At 39.0% G+C, this 13,967-nt stretch overlaps 1 protein-coding gene and 1 long non-coding RNA gene across 3 annotated transcripts in view; one reads left to right on the top strand and one right to left on the bottom strand.

The window, feature by feature from the left end:
- LOC136253801 (uncharacterized) overlaps nucleotides 1–13,967 on the bottom strand; it is a 168,611-nt gene that overhangs the window by 22,868 nt on the left and 131,776 nt on the right. The gene's annotated exons all lie outside the window — the stretch shown is intronic.
- LOC136249048 (uncharacterized) lies at nucleotides 7,034–7,663 on the top strand. The gene is made up of 3 exons (XR_010698031.1): nucleotides 7,034–7,108; nucleotides 7,158–7,219; nucleotides 7,276–7,663. It is a non-coding gene; the product is annotated as an uncharacterized lncRNA (long non-coding RNA).

Here is a 13,967-nt window from a genome sequence, read left to right as displayed (position 1 = left end):
TGCTTCAGTAGCTATGCGGTAAACATTTTTTTATCATAATGTTGGAAATCATTATACTAATAGCATTTTGAAGGAATTACCAAAGAAATAATCAAGACACTCTAATAGTACATTCACATCTATACCCTAATAAAGTAGTTGATCCTATATATATAAAGAACTTTTCGTGGGAGTATCAAAACAAAAAAGTTTCTATATTCACCATACAAGCCCAAGTGTTCTATATTGGGCAGTTATAGAACATTTTAATAGACTATAGTTCTATATCAGGTAGTTATAGAAGTAACTGCCAGGTCTATTTTGTAGGCTGATAGCCTACTTTGAGTAAGTAATCTCTCATTCTGGCCAGTACAACCAAGCTAGTGTAGGCTTATAGCCTGACTGCACTGGCTGACCAGTCAACCCAACCAGTATACCCAACCAGTAAGAGCAAAACCACTGGATTTAATTTATAGACACACTTGAAGATTTCGATGATGGTTGCTTGTGATCAGCAGCAGCGAACATTCTTACTATGTTTTGTTCACATAAATGGACGAGTCCTAGGAATATCATGGAAATGTGCTTATTAACGTACCACAATCAAAACTTTTAGTTGTGTGGAAGACGGACTAGATTCACAAAACGACTAATTCAGGTGCAGCACAGTGCGACACAGGAGAAACCCAGGTGCAATGCCTATTCTACTGATGATAACACTACTCCTTGAGTTTCTAATTGTTCCGTGTGTCTTGTGCGTATTTCAAGTTGAAAGTTCTCTATACCATTTAAAGCACTGCCTTGACTCATGCTATACGAGAAATGTAGCACTCAAAGAGTGGTCTCGAGACGAAATATAGCACTTGGTTTCGTCTCAAGCTATATTTGTCTCTCGACCACTCTTTTCGTGCTATATTCCCATATAGCACTCGCAGCAGTGCTTTAACTAATAAATATACCACTTTCACACCTCAATTCAAAGGGAAGAGAAGGTGTATAAGTGGTATAATAGCACTGCTATCAGTGCTCAGGAATGTATTAACAAGAAATGGAGGAAGTATATACAAGTTATATCCCTCCTAGGAGTGATATAACTTGTATATGCTACCTCCTATTCTCATTAATGCATTCCATGCATTCTCAGAAATTATTCGATTTCTTTGATAAAACTGTGTGATCTCCTCTGTTTTAATATAGTGATACTTCACGGGATCGATAGTGGGTTTTAGTTTTATAAAGTGAGCCAAAGCATAGATCATGGACTTGGGAAAGAACATAGTTCATTGTTTTACTGAATGAAGAAGGTCACAGGTTAGTTTATATTGATCATGTTGCGTTCAAGTCACGTGGAGATGTCCAGACACTGGGCATAGCGCTTAATTGATTTGGCCATTAGTGTTAATAATATTCACTACTTTAATTTATTCATGGCTAGTAAAATTAAGTGCTTTACTGCACTTGAATCATCTTTATATTGCTGTTTTGACACCTGGCACGATGTCACACACCCATAGTGACTGGGAATGGTGCTTAATTGGCTAAGCCATTACAGCGCTGTAAACATATTCACTGCTTTACTTTATTCATGGCTAGTATAGTGCTGACATCATAAGTTTCCAAAAGTTGTTTTCTATGTTTGTGTTGCCATAATTTTATGACGGTTTGCTCAATGTCAATAAAATCTGGACAGGTGGGGAATGTACCATTGAAGCCATATCAACGTGAATGTTTCGCACTATGATGTAATAACCAATTAACTTTGATATTTTACATCCTTCACTTTTTCTCCATGTAGGTGCAAGTCACAAACCTGAATCTTGGTGGGGAAGGAGTACAGTGATAGCTCCAACTTTCTACAGAACAGATTTTTGATATCACCCTTTCTTTCAATGTTATTGTAAATTGAAGGCTATCAAAAAGCTCACTTTTTCTCAGCCAATGTTACAACAATGACAGTGAAATTTGGTACACAGAGACAATAAAGCATGTACAAAAATGTACAGAAACAGATTTTTTAAAATCTAGCTACCTCAGTCCTGAATTACAGTTAATAATACATAGAGGATGCAGCCTTGACCTTTAAAGCCACACAAAATATTTGAGGAATGTGTGTTTATATTAAACCAGCTTAGCTGTTTGTCCAGGTTTCTTGGCCTGCCTAACTCTATTAGCCAAAACCCAGATATCAAAAGAAAGCTTATTGATAGGGCTACTAGGAGAAGGTTAAAGAACCACTGTAACAACAAAGGCTTACTTGTTATAAAGCGATGCAGAACAGCGATCAAAACTTCACATTCCACGCTTTGTTCGCCATGTTAATTAGCATTTGAATCACGTGAGCTGTATATGGCCTTACTTGCTATTGAATGGCGAATCGACCAACAGTTGTTTGGAGTGAATAGGATAAACTGCCAACAAGTTATAGATTTTCGATAGGTATGTAAAGGAATTGTGTGCTTAGAAAGTGAAATTTATTTACACGGCATGTTTTAGTCCTTATGCTTTCGTTGTAGGGTAAATCCCTAGGTGTCATTTTAATCCTTATTGCATCAGGAGTAAAATGACATTGATTGCGTAGCCATAGGATCAACAGTTTGAAAACTACAGTGCTTTGTTTACAACCATGCATAGCGGCCGTTCAAATGATATAGCACTTCACGTTTTTGGAAAGTTATGATGTCCGGCACTATAAAGTAAGTACTTTATAGTGTACTTAAGCTTCATTATGAGCTGTTCAGCTCGTATTTGGGTTTCCTGTGTTTAATTGCGTACCCACAATCGAAGCGATCTGCATTCTCGTGACGATACACTTATGTTCGGCCTCTCAGCAGCGCCTTGTCGTTGTTCTTACGATGTTATCCACAATTGAAATTCACATGGTCCTATATAAATACACTTGCAAAGTATTCCTGCAGTTTCCATGCACACTTGCAGGTGAGTCACCCAAGTGGAATATATTAGTTGTAACATGGGCACTTGTGATTTGCCTGAAATATACGCACTTGCACTCAGGCTGCGCCCTCGCGCTTGTGCGTATATTTCAGGCAAATCACTTGTGTCCATGTTACAACTACTACATACATATGGATATTATATATATCATACAGAATAATACTGTATAGTAGGGGTGATGAAGGTGTGGGAATGTCCCACGAAGAAAATCTACCCAAATCATCTTCAGAAATCCTTCACGGCCATTTCACAGTATTGGTCAGGTATAAACAAGCCCAAATGTGTCTTCAGAACGACCCGAAACGTTTCCGACAAGGTTCTACGAAATTAAAAAAAAAATTTATTTTAGCAAATTTTCTACTTCCTCACTGCCTGCCTCACTGCCTGCCTCACTGCCTGCCTCACTGATGCGAAGCGTAGCGGAAAACTGGCTAAAGCTACAACATTGCTTCTTTGGTGGAAACGCTTCAAATTTTGTGGAGAAAAAACCTTTCACAATATTAAATACCTACGATGTGTGTGCTACTGTCTTACTGTTTTATCTTTGATCCTTCTTTATCGTGGCCATCTCTCATGGGTACGGCTTCCATCAAAGCACGCACACCACAGCGCCCCAACATATTGGAATAAACGTGTAGCATAATTGTAGCAAGCACGTGATTTAATGTTGGGATACACCTCAGGATATGCTGCTACCTGTTCAACATCGCCACTACACGCGTAACGATTAGAGTGTTTGCTTTGGCTCGAAGGTGGTTTCTTTTCCGAGTTTAAAAACCGGTTGTATATGGTGCCTCTCTACAGACTCTATGGGTAGCTTTCCCAGAGCACTTTTCAGGCATACTACAACTGAAAAACACCGTAGTAGGCCTCATAGGCTCGCGTATCTCGTTGTCTAGAAAGTGGGCGTGATTCGTACTTACGCGAACTAAAAGTAAGAGAAGCCCTGAGGCTCTGTTGAGAGAATTAGTGGAAAATAATACTGTAGACACACTATAAAACAGTTGAAAAGATATTTCTGTGGGTAATGTGTTGTTTAAAGTGGTTTGTTAAAAATCCGCATTCTTAGGAACGTTTAGCTGTGTATTTCGAGAATTGCAGAGGGGGAGGGGGAATTACTAAATACGGTTATTTAATAACAATTTACAAAAAAAAGTACACAAACAAGTGCAAGAAAAAATTAGGAATTTTCCATATGAGTAGGGACTGCAGCAATAAAAAGCACTGAAACAAGCCGCTGAGACAAAATACAACTGAATGATTGCATTGTAATCCCTACTTTAGCCTGCTATGATGTATCGTTAAAGTAGGGATTAAAATGCAATCATTCAGTTGTGTTTTGTCTCAGCAGCTTGTTTCAGTGTTTTTATTGCTGCAGTCCCTACTCACATGGAAAATTCCTAATTTTTTCTTGCACTTGTAATATTATACAGTGGAACCTCTTTTAATGGACCCTCCCTGTAAAGGACACTGTACATTTAACCTCCTTATAAAGGACAGTTACTGAAGTCCCTATAGACATTTACCAATACAATTTTACCTCTGAAAGAGGACAACCTCCTTATAACAGTAAAATTTCACCAAAATTGGTTGGTCCCAAAGTGTCCGTTAAATAGAGGTTCCACTGTATATACCATATAGTACGGTAGTACTGTACAGTAGGGACATCGAAGGTGTGGGTGTGACCCGTGATATAATATAACCCAAAACCCTACTGCAATTTTCCTCACAACAACATGACAGTATTGGTTGGGTAAAACCAAGCCCAAAAGTGTCTTCAGATTGACCTGAAACGTTTCTGTCAAGTTGCTACAGAATTAAAAAAAAATTAACAGAATTTTCTACTGGCTGCCTGCCTGACGCCTTCAGTCAAGCGTAGTGGAAAACTGGCTACAGCTACAGCCCTAATTCTTTCGCAGAAACCTTTCTAGTTTGCTTAAGAAAAAACCTTTGGTGTATTTATAAACATAAAATGCTTGTGCTATTGTCTTACCTTTTTACCATGGCCATCAGTCAAGGTTCTACTGTTGAGTGTTAATAGACTACAGTACGGCTTCCATCTACCGGTGTATATTGCATCAAACTATTCGAATACACATGGTCATTGCACCAAACTATTTGAACACATGCGTACGTTACTCGCTGTTGACATCGATCAGTGAGAGCAACTCAGGGTGGTAAATAAATGTGACCGGATTTCATATAACCCGGCTACCACACACACAAAATCAAACTTATGTTTTTACCAGAAATGGATTGCTGGTCTAATACACTATCATATTCCACTCTGTATTTCCTCCAGGACTGGCAGGTCTGGTTTCTGCAGCAGTCTTCTTCCGACCCTGTCAAAGCCACGAGTGGAAGATTGGTGCCATTAAATGGCCATGACTTTGTTGTAATGGTCTTTAGTGAGCTGGGACTTCACAGAGAGCTCGCCAATAGTGTTCTCAATCAATTTGGAGTGATTTGAGGGCCACGGAGGGCCATGGAGGGCCCACGCTTGGCCTCTGGATTCCATTCGTCTTCTTTTTACATTTTATACCCCCACCCATCACCCCACCACCCCCACCCACCGCCCCTATTACTACCACCTGTGATATTATTACCCGCTCAAAAAAAGCTGCCCAAAACAGGGCATATTTTGGGTATCAGAAACTTATACACCCACACAGTGATAACTAGTAAATAGATGAATAATTGGTGCAAATTTTGTTTGCACAGCTGTAGGTACTGGGAAGTTACTACACAATGATTACTTAAAATCACTATATCTCCTAACGAAGCTTTGTGCTTCGAAGCTAGGTTTTGTCAAATTCAGTCACAAATATAGTTTAGTAACAATGTTAAATCGAGTCGGGTCATCCGGGTCCCACTTTACAGATTATCCGGGTCTGACCACACATACTAGTATAATGGTGTGGACATGTAGTAACACATCATAGTGTATCCCTGCTTCTTTCATGAGCCACACCCACTTACATAAATTACATCTGTAGACATATGGTAGCCATGCCCATTCATCAGTCTGTATAGTACGTTCGCATTGAGCTGAATCCTGGGTTGTTGATTAAGAAGCCATACAACATCAAAGGCTTTAAACATAATGTTTATGACACATTTATTCATAAGCCCATGTTACGGGCGCGCACTTAATTGTTGAGAATATGGCATCCAGTGCACCGTCAACAAGTGCGGAGCGAAAACCTCTTGGAAAGAAGTTAAGCAGCCAAACGAAGTATCTACTTATGAAACTATGGTAGTACTTTAAGCAAGAAGCGAAGAAATGTAAAATTTCTATCAACATCATGGAGAGAATCTTGAAGGCCACCGGTATTGTATGTAATGCCTTCTTTGCTGGGTTTTGGCATACATTACACCACGTAGGAGTTTCAAGGACATCCATTGTAAGATTTAGAATGGAGCGCCACAAGAAAGGCGGTTTATCTATGCCAAGAAAAATGTACAAAATTTAAAAGCACTTTCCACAAGCCCGCTCAATTGTAATCGTCAGGTACAAATGTTCACGAGTCCATGTTGGTGCAGACAGCTTTGACTGAGATGCTATCAGACAAGATCCATTCATTGTATGGAAGGAAGGAAATCTATTGCTCTCAAAGATTTTGATAAGTTAAATTTTGAACCCTGGAACTTTGTCACGTACTCCGTCTTAGGCCAAACTTAAGAATGATGGTGCTTTCTCTGGGGGTAGAACATAGCTTTAAAGAGTGTTGAGTGATATGAGATTTAAGTGCAAGACGATTAATGACAAGAGGTTAGCATTGAAACTGTTTGTGCTTTAATGTCACTACATGTATGTATACGCAGGGTATGCTATGAGCATCCCTGCATAATCCATCAGCATCATAAATATTAAAGACGAACGAGGTGCAACAGAACTGAAGGAAGACCAGTTGTGTATTTGGATGAGACTTGGGTAATGAAGAACTTCAAGAGCAATTCCTCATCCAAATCAGCAGTGGTAGTGAAGATGGCGATGGTGGTATTAATGAATCTTCCACTAGCAGCAACGGGTCTAAGTCTTCTTGTGGGCTTACTTCATCTGATGTAACATTGTTTGATATTTGCAGCATTGGTGTAACAACTTGATTTTGTTCCCCAGGAGTCATCGGGTAGCTGGAATTAAACTCTGTGAAGTACATGAAAATACAGATGAAGTGTAAGTGTGTGCCCTTAATAAAAATATCATTACTTTATTGTGCTAGCAGAAGTTGAACATACCATCCCTTGTATATTTAATTAGTGCAGGAGTGTTTGGAAGTCACTACAGGTACTGTCAGCCCAAATTCATACGAACAGTATTATTTCATTTGTTGAAACTTTTAGAGTTTTTTGGGAATGTAACTTCAAAAACAAAATGCTGGCTGGAAAAACTGTGTACACGTGTGGCGAAGTGATGAGAAATGGATTAAAATGACAAATTGACTAAATGGGAACAGAAGACGATAGGCAGCTGTGTGGTAAATGTGAAGTAAAATACATGTTGTTTGGCTCACTTGCAGGAACACCAATGCTGCATAACAGATTTTGAGCTGTCATAATTTGTTTTTTTCTCTTTTGAGGCTGAAGAAGTTTTTTTCCCTGAATATAAGCAGGCCACTTATCTTCTAAATACAGTGCAACAGTGGCCCCAGCTCTTCTACTTATGCAACTCTGTTTTTACACACACAAACTGTTTTATTTTTCTTGTAAAAGTGTATTACAGCCTCTTACATAACGGATAGTGAAATCATGCATGTTGAGAGCGGGTGTGTGACGTCTGGCTTCACCACAAACATGTGTCAACCTGAACACCAAAGGGCGCGCTTTAGAGGTTTCCCCATTGAAAATGTATGGCAAAACTTCACAGTGTCATAACTGGAGTGTCTTACATTCGAATGAAGCGTTTTTAATATATTTTTAGTGGATTGAGAAGCGCTACATATCGAGCAATACAGGAGACCCATGCGATGTATCATAAGTTATTAATCGTTTTTGAGGATTCAGCTCAACGCGAACGTACTATAGGTATGCACAAATCCACGCCAATTATTGTCTGCAGGCTTATTAAGCCTACTGATCAGATATTATTGTATGAGTCATAATCTAGTATATAGTGCTGTGATTAACTCTTTATTGCGAAAAGCAGGCTATTTAGTGCTCATGAGCTTGCAAAAAAACTTTACAAACGAGTATATGCACAGTAGGGATATTCACTTCTTATTGTTTTACAGTCTTTGGACATTACGTAGTACTCCGATCCAGCTTGTTTCAGTACTTTTTATTGCAGCACTATACACTGTCCCTACTCTAATTTAAAATTCCTAATTTTTTCTTATACTTGTAATATTATATATACATACATATTTTTTACACACTATATTAGAATAATCAAGTATCCAATCAAGACACATGGTAGTGTGTCGTGTGGCCTAAGAAGCTGGCGCGCAACACCCGTGAGTATATTGACAGGAAGAAAGAAAACACAATTTTTGCACCTCCGTAGCTCTGTGCTGCCTTGATGAAACAAGACGATTTTTGCTGTGGACATGCCCTCCAACTTCAGCACTCCGCAGTCCAAATTTGAGCGAAATCGCTTCAAACTTTCCCGAGATATGCGACTTCAAAAATTGGCTTAGTTTCTTCGTTTTTTTTTCTTCTTTTTATTTTCTTCCTCTTGTCGCACACTTACAAAAACTGCTATAAAACGCGAACGCCATATTCGATTCCCTTAAAATTTGGCACACAGAAGGAGGGGTATAAAGGCGCATCTTGGCACCGACTTTAGCTGGAATACGATAAACAGGCAAAGAGTTATGAGCGATTATTCACGAAAAATAACACCAATATGTTGTCACGCCTACAGGGTAAACTGCGTATGGGAAGAAGCTGAAAATCGGTGGGTGAATAGGTTAACTATTGATCCTCAAACCTTTTGTGGTTTGAAAGAAATCGAGCTAAAAACCAGGAAGATACAACGAAAAAACCAACAGTGTGTAACAATTACACAATCGAGATTAGCTAATAAAAAATGACTACTTGTCACGCCTACCAGAAAAACCGCTTGGGGTAATGCTTTGAAAATTACTGTACAGATGGAGTAATCATCTTAGAAAGGCTCTTCAATGGTGTAGAAGAATCAGACTTTAAGCCACGGAGTTATAACACGAAATCCAACTTGGTGTAGCAAGTGCAAGATCGAGATACCCTAATAGAGCAGTCACCCTAATAGAGCAGTCACCCTGAAGAGAATTCAAGAGATCAGCTAGAAACAAGTAACCTGTATAGAGATCAGCTACAAACAAATCACCCTGTAGAGAGATCAGCTACAAACAATTCACCCTGTAGAAAGATCAGCTAGAAGAAGTTACCTTGTAGGTAGTTCAACTACGGAAAGAGATAGTTCAGCTAAAAGAAATCACCTTGTAGAGTTCAGCTACAAAGAATCCACCATGTAGAGAGTTCAGCTACAAAGAAACCACCATGTAGAGAGTACAGCTGCAAACAAATCACCTGTAGAGAGTTCAGCTACAAACAAATCTCCCCTTAGAGAGATCAGCTAGAAGAAGTTTCCTCAGCTATAAACAAATCACCCTGTAGAAAGATCAGCTAGAAGAAGTTACCTTCTAGAGAGTTCAGTTACAAAGAAACCACCATGTAGAGAATTCAGCTACAAACTAGTGACCCTGTAGAGACATCAGCTAGAAGAAGTTACCTTGTAGAAAATTCAGCTACAAAGAAACCATTCTGTAAAGGGCTCAGCTGCAAACAAATCACCTGTACAGAATTCAGCTACAAGCAACTCACCCTGTAGAGAGATCAGCTAGAAGAAGTTACCTTGTAGATAGTTCAGCTACAAACAATTCACCCTGTACAGAGCTCAGTTAGAAGAGGCTTCCTTGTAGAGAGTTCAGCTACAAACAAATCACCCTGTAGAAGGATCAGCTAGAAGAAGTCACCTTGTAGAGAGTTCAGCTACAAATAAACCACCATGTAGATAGTTCAGCTACAAACAAATCGCCCTGTAGAGAGATCAGCTAGAAGAAGTTACCTTGTAGAGAGTTCAGCTACAAAGAAACCATTCTGTAAAGAGCTCAGCTGCAAACAAATCACCTGTACAGAATTCAGCTACAAACAAATCACCCTGTAGAGAGATCAGTTGGAAGAAATTACCTTGTAGATAGTTCAGCTACAAACAATTCACCCTGTACAGAGCTCAGTTAGAAGACGTTTCCTTGTAGAGAGTTCAGTTACAAGCAAATCACTCTGTAGAAAGATCAGCTAGAAGAAGTCACCTTGTAGAGAGTTCAGCTACAAAGAAACCACCATGTAGAGAGTTCAGCTACAAACAAATCACAAACAAATTGCCCTGTAGAAAGATCAGTTAGAAGAAGTTACCTTGTAGAGAGTTCAGCTACAAAGAAACCATTCTGTAAAGAGCTCAGCTGCAAACAAATCACCTGTACAGAATTCAGCTACAAACAAATCACCCTGTAGAGAGATCAGCTAGAAGAAGTTACCTTGTAGATAGTTCAGCTACAAACAAATCGCCCTATAGAAAGAGCAGTTAGAAGAAGTCACCTTGTAGAGTGTTCAGTTACAAAGAAACCACCATGGAGAGTTCTGTAATAAATATATGTATTATATTATAATTTGTACATTTACTGATAAAATAAGAAATGTTTAAAGTATTTAAAATCTACTTCATCTTTTCTTCTTCCTGTGGTAAAGAAAAAAAGATAGATTAAAAAAGTCCCAAAGCCGGCCATAGGCCAGCTTTGAGGTATACAAATACAAAATGAAGTGAAATCTATTCCAAAACAGCCAGGCTGTAAAAAAAGAGTGTGGCCCTCAAGGAAGCTATGGTGAAAAAAGATGTGAAATCCAAGGTGGCGGCCAAGAAATGGCTGTGATGGTAGGTTAATGGTAAAAATTTTAATAACGACAATTCAGGTGAATTTTGTGCCTAGACCAAGCGGCACAATAATTCACCTGAATTGTCGTTATTAAAATTTTTACCATTAACCTACCATCACAGTCATTTCTTGGCCGCCACCTTGGATTTCACATCTTTTTTCACCATAGCCTTCTTGAGGGCCGCACTCTTTTTTTACAGCTTGGCTGTTTTGGATTAGATTTATTTTACAAATAAATCATAGAATTTTAAATAAGCGGTCAGTCCTACATCTCTAGTACAATAATTTTGAGAATAATGTATAAGTTTCGAAGCATAATGCAAACATTTCCCAGGATATTCTGTGTAGAGTAATGTAAAAAAATCATAAGCATAATTACTGTATCCCTAGGCTTCATCCATATAGTGCACAATACCATCTTGCTTTAATCCTACGCACCTGCTTAGAATGTTGCTGCTGCTATTTTATTGCTATTGTTTGTATTTTTTTCATTTTTTGTCAGGAGAGGTAGTGAACACAGGTTGTATGGACAGGTCGCCAAGGTAGAATGGTATTTACATGGTTTAAAATAACCTTGACGCTTGGGGGAGTACATCACAATATAATTTATATCGTGACCTACCTATGACCTCTACTGTAAAGAGTTTCAATATATATTATCTAATCCAAAATAGCCAAGCTGTAAAAAAAGTGTGCGGCCCTCAAAAAGGCTATGGTGAAAAAAGATGTGAAATCCAAGGTGGCGGCCAAGAAATGGCTGTGATGGTAGGTTAATGGTAAAAATTTTAATAACAACAATTCAGGTGAATTTTGGTGCCGCTTGGTCAATTGGCACAAAATTCACCTGAATTGTCGTTATTAAAATTTTTACCATTAACCTACCATCACAGCCATTTCTTGGCCACCACCTTGGATTTCACATCTTTTTTCACCATAGCCTTTTTGAGGGCCGCACACTTTTTTTACCGCTTGGCTGTTTTGGATTAGATTTCACTTCTTTTTGTATTTGTATACCCCAAGCCGGCCTATGGCCTGCTTTGGGACTTTTTTAACCTATTTTTTTCTTTACCACAGGAAGAAGAAAAGATGAAGCAGATGTACCTTAAATATTTCTGTTTTATCGGTAAATGTACAAATTATATATATAATACATATATTAATTACAGAACTGTCCATGGTGGTTTCTGTGTAACTGAACACTCTTCAAGGTAACTTCTTCTGGCTGATCTCTCTACAGGGTGATTTGTTTGTAGCTGAACTATCAACAAGGTAACTTCTTCCAACTGTTCTCTCTACAGGGTGATATATTTGTAGCTGGATTCTGTACAGATGATTTTTTTGCTGCTGAGCTCTTTACAGAATGGTTTCTTTGTAGCTGAACTCTCTACAAGGTAACTTCTTCTAACTGATCTCTCTACAGGGAGATTTGTTTGTAGCTGAACTCTCTACAGGTGATTTGTTTGCAGCTGAACTATCTAAATGATGGTTTCTTTGTAGCTGAACTCTCTACAAGATAACTTCTTCTAATTGATCTTTCTACAGGGCAATTTGTTTGTGGCAGAATTTTCTACAGGGTGATTTCTTTGCAGCTGAGCTCTCTACACGGTGGTTTCTTTGTAGCTGAACTCTCTACAAGGTAACTTCTTCTAGCTGATATTTTTACAGGGCATATTTGTTTGTACTTAGCTGAGTTCTCTACAGGGTGATTTGTTTGCAGCTGAACTCTCTACATGAGAGTTTCATTGTAGCTGAACTCTCTACAATGTGACTTCTTCTAGCTGAACTCTCTACAGGGTGACTTGTTTCTAGCTGATCTCTACAGTGTGACTTGTTTCTAGTTGAACTATCTACAGGTGATTTGTTTGCAGCTGAACTCTCTACATGGTGGTTTCTTTGTAGCTGAACTCTCTACAAGGTAACTTCTTCTAGCTGATATTTTTACAGGGCATATGTGTTTGTAGCTGAGTTCTCTACAGGGTGATTTGTTTGCAGCTGAACTCTCTACAATGTGACTTCTTCTAGCTGCATTGATCTCTCTACAGGATGCCTTGTTTCTAACTGAACTCTCAACAGGGTGATCTGTTCATAGCTGAACTTTCTACTGGGTGATTTGCTTGCAGCTGAACTCTCTACATGGTGGTTTCTTTGTAGCTGAACTCTCTACAATGTGACTTCTTCTAGCTGAACTCTCTACAGGGTGACTTGTTTCTAGCTGATCTCTCTACAGTGTGACTTGTTTCTAGCTGAACTCTCTACAGGTGATTTGTTTGCAGCTGAACTCTCTACATGGTGGTTTCTTTGTAGCTGAACTCTCTACAAGGTAACTTCTTCTAGCTGATATTTTTACAGGGCATATGTGTTTGTAGCTGAGTTCTCTACAGGGTGATTTGTTTGCAGCTGAACTCTCTACAATGTGACTTCTTCTAGCTGAACTCTCTACAGGGTGACTTGTTTCTAGCGGAACTCTCTACAGGTGATTTGTTTGCAGCTGAACTCTCTACATGGTGGTTTCTTTGTAGCTGAACTCTCTACAAGGTAACTTTTTCTAGCTGCATTGATCTCTCTACAGGATGACTTGTTTGTAGCTGAACTCTTTACAAGGTGATACTTCTAGGTGATCTCTCTACAGGATGACTTGTTTCTAACTGAACTCTCAACAGGGTGATCTGTTCATAGCTGAACTTCTACTGGGTGATTTGTTTGCAGCTGAACTCTCTACATGGTGGTTTCTTTGTAGCTGAACTCTCTACAATGTGACTTCTTCTAGCTGAACTCTCTACAAGGTGACTTGTTTCTAGCTGATCTCTCTACAGTGTGACTTGTTTCTAGCTGAACTCTCTACAGGTGATTTGTTTGCAGCTGAATTCTCTACATGGTGGTTCTTTGTAGCTGAACTCTCTACAATGTGACTTCTTCTAGCTGAACTCTCTACAGGGTGACTTGTTTCTAGCGGAACTCTCTACAGGTGATTTGTTTGTAGCTGAACTCTCTACATGGTGGTTTCTTTGTAGCTGAACTCTCTACAAGGTAACTTTTTCTAGCTGCATTGATCTCTCTACAGGATGACTTGTTTGTAGCTGAAGTCTTTACAAGGTGATACTTCTAGGTGATCTCTCTACAGGA

The sequence above is a fragment of the Dysidea avara genome, chromosome 1 (assembly GCF_963678975.1).
Source record: "Dysidea avara chromosome 1, odDysAvar1.4, whole genome shotgun sequence".
NCBI classification, from domain to species: domain Eukaryota; kingdom Metazoa; phylum Porifera; class Demospongiae; order Dictyoceratida; family Dysideidae; genus Dysidea; species Dysidea avara.
This window is presented reverse-complemented; position numbering and strand designations above follow the sequence as displayed.